Source organism: Pogonomyrmex barbatus, unplaced genomic scaffold (genome assembly GCF_055798465.1).
Source record: "Pogonomyrmex barbatus isolate J1 unplaced genomic scaffold, ASM5579846v1 scaffold6, whole genome shotgun sequence".
In the NCBI taxonomy this organism is placed as follows: domain Eukaryota; kingdom Metazoa; phylum Arthropoda; class Insecta; order Hymenoptera; family Formicidae; genus Pogonomyrmex; species Pogonomyrmex barbatus.
This window is the reverse complement of record NW_028297160.1, coordinates 3,647,281-3,655,527: the sequence shown is the minus strand read 5'-3', so window position 1 is coordinate 3,655,527 and position 8,247 is coordinate 3,647,281.

Here is an 8,247-nt window from a genome sequence, read left to right as displayed (position 1 = left end):
ACACCTGCCGTACGCACGGTTATCGAGCGATCGGTCGACGTTCACCTTGACGATTATAAAAGGGAGTGATCCTCTCCAGCTATAAATCTATATATATATTAGTTGTAGACTAACAAGACAATATTCATTAAGTACTATAAGATTCAACGACTAACGAAAACGTATCATTAGAAGAATTATTACGTCAACATGCGTAACGTAAAGAAAGACGTAGAACACGTGTGCGTTTAGTTTAATGTAATGTTCAATGCCAATTCCATAAAATATATATTCGATCGACAGCGACAGGCGGTTTCTATTTTCAGAACGGAATATCTCGTATATTTATCCGTCGACATACCATCGCCGCCGCCGCAAAACGATTCTTATCGCGGTGAACTGGACGCGAGTGATATTTGAGCGAGTTCGATCATTAAAGAGGCGCGTCCCGAACGGCTGATTGCGCGTGACGAGAGGGAGAGAAGGAAGGTAAGCTCAATTAACCCTGGTAATTAGCCTCACGAGCGTCCCCCAACTAAGCTGGCTCCTTCTTTCTTCCGCACAGGTGTACGCACTTTAAATAGATATTTACGCGCACATTGTCGTAATTATTTCGTAAGAACCACCGTAAAATCGGCTACGTTACTGCATTGGCGTCCGAGCGATGTGTGCCCTCTTCTTCGTCCGCGTTTGCCTCCGCTCTAAGTCTTTTTCTTCACATAGAGAACTCGTCTCGTCGCGCGTTTTACCGATTCTGCCGCGGGCAGGTGAATATTATGCATAATGAATCGTCCACCTTAGCTCTGTTACCTGAAAACCTCGAGGCGTACCGTTGATCTCGTGTCGGTGAAGGAGAGGATGTCTGCTGACGAACGGATCGATATCGAAACGTCGACTCGCCGTCTCGGCCGCTCGGATTGTCCGGATACCCCCGGATACCTCGTTACGGCGATGATATTTAGAGACGTATATCAATAATTGCTATCGGCGCGTTGTACAAACCGCAATTCGAGTTCGCTAAGCTGTCGCTTGTCATATCTCCGTGGAGGCAAAAGCGTCGGGGAACCGAGCGATGGGTTAACGAGCGCACGTCAGTGGCAATTAATCAGCAATGGCGCAGGTGGCAAGGACACATGGCTGGTGCCGTCTTGTATCTTGATCTATCGCTCATCTCGCATTCCATCATTCGTCGAGCGCGCCACGTCACCACGTGCGAAAGTTAACATTGTTGACCGGTCGTCGGGCCGGGATAGGACAGCGCGGCGATTTTACACGGTAATTTCGCAAAATTAACGGCGTCGTTCGGCCATGCTGAAGTGAACACGTGGCAGCGTGTGCACTTCAGTAAATCCACGCCGAGGAAAAAAAAACGATTCACGATTCGCAGTCCGTATTTAGTCTGACGTTTGATATCGGTCGGAAACATCGCACGGTAGGCGCGTCATTCGGGCGCGTGGAAGGCATCCGGTAATATCGCTCTTGCCTGGGATGCGTTATCCCGATCTGTTATCGCAGTGCGAGAAAGAACGTGATGCGCCGCGCGGCAACCGGTTGATAAGGGATAAATTTTGCGCGAGATCAGATCGGCCGATAAGACGCGAGAACTCGCCGGTACGCGGAAATACGATCCCTGGTTGGTTTACGAAACGATCGATCGGCGGCAATTGCCGGCTGCTGAGTGTTACGTACATACTCCTGAAGATTTAACGAGAAAGTTAGTAGGAATGCGTCGATCGGCGGTAAAAATCGGCCCACGACTTTTTAATTGCCTCGATTCAGGGTGTGTCGACGGAAGAAAGAGAGAAGGAGAGGGAAAGGGGGAGAGAGAGAGAGAGAGAGAGAGAGAGAGAGAGAGAGAGAGAGAGAGAGAGAGAGAGAGAGAGAGAGAGAGAGAGAGAGAAAGACAGAGTATGAGAGATCTGTACCAACTGATTAGGAAATTAAACACGGCCGCAAAGAAGCGACTCTAATATATAATTATTCTGCTTTGCGGGTGTCCAATACGATGAAAATCTACTTAATGTAGTTTATTTATTACGTATTGCCTCTTTAATGAAATTACGCTCTGGGTATGAGACGCGAAATTAAATGGAAATCAACGATAATGCAATAATTTTTGGACGACAAGATCGATAGCTGTTGTCGAATTTTATTTGAAAAAGTACCTTACTTCACTGATAATAAGTTGATAAATAAGAAGGTTTTGTAATATACATACATACATATATATAATCACATACAAGACATAAATCGTGAATATCCAAAGGACAATTTGGAAATCGAGACTTTTGCCGAGTTAAATTCATAACTTTGTTATTTACAGGCATGCAATAACACGTATGTAAAATATTATAGGTGGCAAAGATCGAACGATTCTCTCTTTCTCTTTCTTGCCCTTTCTCTCCGGAGGCAGAACAAATTTTTCATTAGCAGACACCGTAAAAACAGGGATTCGTCTTTTTTTGCGCCGAAAGATACTTCCTGGAGTCGTGGGTTTGCGAGAGCTCGCCTCGCACGCTGGACGGCGTAGAATTTCTGATGTTTTGCGGGTTTCTTCGTACGACGATTTACACTCTCCTGTCGGGCGTAAATAATAATCAACCCTCCTTCTATACCCGAGGAAGGCACTAAACCCCCTCACTGATATTTCCCTCCCACCTTCTTCTCCCGACTGCGCTCGGCGTTATCGTCAATTACAAGTGGCCGCTTCGTTTTGGTAACGAGCACACCGTGCTACCGATTCTTTTCCGTGCAATTTTTTTGCAAGCTTGTCCCGCGTTTTTGTTTAATCCTCCTGTTGGCGCGTTGGCAGCACTCGGCTTCAGCATCCGAACCGACATGCACATAAATTCCGCGCACTTTGGTTGGATTAATGTCGTGGTATCAACGATGAATAAATCAACTTCAGATAAATTGCCAAGAAACAGATTGCGTTTTTTTGGGGAAATCGGTGGGCGTAACAGGATCAAATTTACATAGGAAATTTACATACTTTTTTTATTATTATTAGAACATTACAAAGCGCGTGCTTCGCACGCGCCATTTATTGTTGAATGATTATATATATTTTGTATAAAATATTTATATCATATGTTATATAATCTCACTAAAATTTTATACAAGTATACATACTAACACTTACACACATTTACTTACACACATTACTTAACATTTGACAGTTATACTTGTAACACGAAGTGAGCAAAGCAAAAGAACAATCAATATCGCGAAAAAGCGTCAACAATTAAAGTCTTACACGGTCTTTTTACGAATCTAATAAACTAACTAATCTACGAAATTAACTCTTTATATTCACAATATATTAATTAAATGTTGTGTGGAATATAAAAATTTGCAACATATTGATTAATATCGGCAAAAGTGTGTTTATAATTTTATCATATTATATTATATATCTTTTATTGTAATTAAAACGATATACATTTAATAATAAATTTACTATAATTATGAATGATTATTTTTATAAAAATGATCTAATCTAAATATCTTTAATATTAAATATATTTAAATTTTTATGGATTTTATCGTAATTTGCATAATACTCCGTAATATAACGACAGCTATTTTATTATAATAATTGTTTAGCATATAACACATATAAGATATCTACGTATCTATCTTTGATAAGTCCTAACCAATTTATTAAAGAAAAATAACAATAAATGCACGATACTAGATTATTCAGAATAGAAGGTATTTAAAATTAATAACAATTGTAGTATTCAATGTTAAGTTATCAAAAGACGTTATAGCACTTCGTGTATCGGCTAGATACTATTCATAATATTGTTGAATATTTCCGCCTTCCACACATTTTTGTTACCTTGAGAATTGTTTGGCTGCGCGCGCCGTGTGTACATACGACGCGTAGCGCGTGTCCTTGTTTACGAGCGCTACCACGCTACCATTCTTTAACAGGCGTTCGTAGGGGCAGGTAGCACTTCGCGTTTCTTCGCATTTATTCATTGATAAATGATACCGAACATTGCTGTATTATATATAAATATAATAATAAATATTTATTGATTAACGATTTATATTTATAAACGTATATAGAAACGGCTTTTTAACAAATATTACATATGTACATACACATTTCGCGTAATTTATTTCTTTGAAATTCACGATTTTTTGTATTATATATAAACATTAACTCTTCCCTGGGTACTCCCTGGACTCAATATTCTGAGGAGTTAGCTTCCCTAACGGAATTCCCAAAGAAGCTAATAGTACCCGTTGCACTGTTGTTAATAACATTAATATTAATGTTAGGTAATATTACTGTTATTAATAATATACCAACAGAGCATAGCAACGAGTCGTGAAATAGCTGTTATGTAGTAAAGTTTATTAATAGGTTGCATTAACTTGCTTGAGGAGTTACCGTATGTCCCGAAAAGCTCGGATGCTGACTGGACCGATGAAATTTGATATTTTCTCGCGGAGTAAGTAAACGCCGTAAAGTACCGTGCGAAAGATTTTTATTTAAAATTAGTCCGCGCGCAATTCTAATAATTCGCGAGTGTCCTGTGCTGCAAGGAAACCTGACGATCTAAGAGGATTTAATCCTGAGAGGAGGAGGAGACCTAGGAGAGGCATCGGGCACCGGCGGAGCAACCTTGCGGTAAGTATATATTTCTTGTCAACATTAATCGTTTTTTTACTTGTTTAAATCATTAAAATTTCGATAATTAAAAATTTATAGTGCATGAAAAAAAAACAGTTTAACATTTTATATGAGTTTATTTATATAGAGATCTTTTTTGAAAATTATATAATTATTTTAATAAATATCTAATTGAAATTTGATACGCATAAAATTATTTTTTTAAATATCTATCTATCTAATATTTTGCTATAATTTGAATGTTCTGTTTGTGTTACAGAATCATCGTAGCTACGTAGCAGATTTACTCCGCTGTTGCGCGTCGGATCGGTGAGTGACGAATCTTTTTTATTGGGGTAACAAATCTATGAAACTTATATTATTTAGATTATTTTTTTATATTCACTATAAAAGTATTGCAGTTGGATATGTCTTCACAGATTCGTTGCCCTAAAATGGATAGGGTTAAACAATTTGGGGTATATATTTAATCCTGGGATGATATCATTTATTAATTTATTATATTATAATGCAGTTATACAGATACATAGAGCTCGTGAAATAGACTTTATTGTGTCGACGCCTTATTATTTTATCTTTTTTATTTTGATTGCGAAATGCCTGTATTAATTACTTAAAAGTTATCAAATAATCTCGCAAAAAAGTATAAGTAAAATAACTTAACATTTTAAGAAATTAAATATATACGTGCAACATATAAAAATAATGTTTATTTTATTAAGTTTTCTTTGGAAATTAATAGAGAGAATTTATTAAATTTATTTAATTTTCGAATTTCTTAAAATAACAGTAACAGAAATAGCACAAAATCGCGTAAAGAAAGTTACATTAAAGTTACATTAAATTAGTATTTTTTAAAAACATTTTTAAATCTTTCCACGATATATATTTTTCAATAAAAATTGAAACAAAATTATAAAAAATGTTTATATATATATATATAGTGTATAATAAAAATATACATTTATTATGTTTTGTATTTACCTATCTCTCCTAAATTTTACCGGGATTAAATATTTAAATTGGTATATAATAGATATGTATATTTATATACATATATTCAGAAATTCTTTAATAATATCACAAATGTAAATAAACAAATAACAAAAAGTAATATTAAATTATATAACAAGTGTGCCGATTTAATCCTAATCATATTACCTATCCATTTATATTAATTAATAACTTGGCATAATTTTGCTTTACATGAGTTAAAGCAAAATTTAATATGACGTGAAATTCAGTAAATGTTTCATCGTAGAATATAATCATAAATTATTAATTTACTTTAATTTAAATTATATTCGTTTTACATTTATATAAAATTTTTGAAAATTTATTTAAATTTAAATAATTTAAATCCTGACTTTTAATATAAGTAAAGTATTATTATATTAAATTTTCTCATTTACGTTGATTATTAAATTTGCTCATTAAATTTGCTTCTATTATTGTATTTGATAAATTGTGCAGATTCATATACAATGTCTAATATTTAAAGTTTATATTGGTATAATAATTTGTGCATTGCGTAATGTTGATATAATGATTATGCGAAAAATTTATTATCTCGCTCGGATCTCACGTCATTTTTTTCTAAATCTTTTACATTATTCTTATCTGATTCATGATGAGATTTAAATAATAGTTTTGATCGTAACGCTAAATAACAACACTATGAAAATTCGGGTGGGTAAGAATGCGGATGGAAAAGAATTGAAGCAGATAGGATAGAAAATATTATTGCTGTCATCCATAGGAAGCTGTGATTTGCAATACCCACTACGATTAACGTTGCTAATCTTGCATAGCCGATTCGCAGTTGAAATTTCATTCTGACCGAACTAATTGCCGATGCTGATGCCCACCACATTCTTGCCGCGGTGAAACGTATCTAATTTTGCGATTGGTACGGCGCTCGTAATGAGCACGCCTAGTTTGCGTGTATGATTAGAGATTTCGAATCTATTAAAGAGATTGCGTAACTTTGCCCATACCTTCTAACGTTGCAAAACGCGATTTTCTAGGATCATATCTTCTATTTTTTTGTATATAATGTGCTTTTAACATTTTTTAAAAGTATTACTTACTGTATTACCATATTGATAAAAATTTTCTTTATTACTTAATTACTTTCTTTATAATTACATGATTATTCAATATTGATAATTTGACGATAATTTTATCGTCGGATTTATGAAACTTTTAAAGTCGATGTGATTGGATTGCGCATGTTTGTATAAAGATCAATCCGTAACTGATCCTGGCAGTTCATCACTTTGAGCAATGTCATGTGGGAGGTATTGAGTTTTCATAGATCAAATGGATTTACCACCAGCAGTGATTCTTACAAAGTACATGCCGATTACACATGTTGCCGATTACATATGATTGCACATGGTGCACATGCTCGAGGCGATCAGCATTTCCTAACGAATCATGAATTTATTCTCGCGGCACACATAAATCCCTATCCGGTCGGCGCGAAGAAACTCATCGGGTATTAAGTCCTAATTAGCGTACGTAGTGGACTTTGTACGTGCGTCGTCGCAGCAAAATTATATGATAAAGTTGTGAATATGTCGCTAATTATACGGTTGGCTTGGCAGAATGGATATTTTTTACGACTAAATGTATCGTAGAATTAATGGAGCCGAGAATGTAACGGAAGAAGCTCGTTAATAAAGTCGATCAAAAATATTATATCCTAGTAAGTTGCAATTATTTCACTTCTCTTTTAATTTATTTCATCAAATACGTTTTCTATTTGTCATAATTAGCTTCCCGTGAAATATAAGTATTTTATATTACGCTGCATTAATTTGCCACTTGTAACTTTCATTTATTAAAACATAGCATCATTTAAAATGAAATATCGTTTTTACGTTAATACATTTTACATTAATAATGCTTGAAGAGAGGCGAAATAACTAAAAAAATTTAACTCTTTTAAAGGAGAAGTTTCAAGTTTTTTTTGCCAAACGCAACTTTTTTATTTTGCTCTTTTTTGTACAAATGAAATTATTCCGGACCGGACTAGTTAATTTCGCCTCGTGCAATTCGCGCGGTGTTCTAAAATAAACCTACCGATAAATAACTCTCTTCCTTCTCGCACAATCGTCGTTTTACGTACGAGCGCGCGAGCGATCCAGTATCAGGTGCGTACGCAGTGCGTCATCTCGATAGGATCTCGAGCCTCATATACGCGATTCGACACGACGACTGAACATTCCGCCCACTTACTCTCATACGGTCCACTCGAGCTCGCGAAGTGCTCGTCGAATTTTGTCTCGTGCTCTTGTCCGCTCCTCATCCCACCGTTACCGCTCCACGAGATCTGTTCTCGCGATTACAGCGTGTACAGAAACACTTCGAGTCTCGCGGCTAGTCCCGGCAGTCGTTTTTAATGAGGACCGTGGATGAGAGTCAGTGTGTTAAAAACTCGCAATGCCCTCATACCTTTATATTTCACGAGACATTTTCTGATATGGCGATAACTAATTTCGATCGAGTTCATCTTGTTATAGAGGCATAAAGTTTAATTTAATAATATCTGTTTCTGTCGTGGCACTCAATACGCGCATAATATGGACTTTAATAGAAAAAAAAAAAAGTCAACG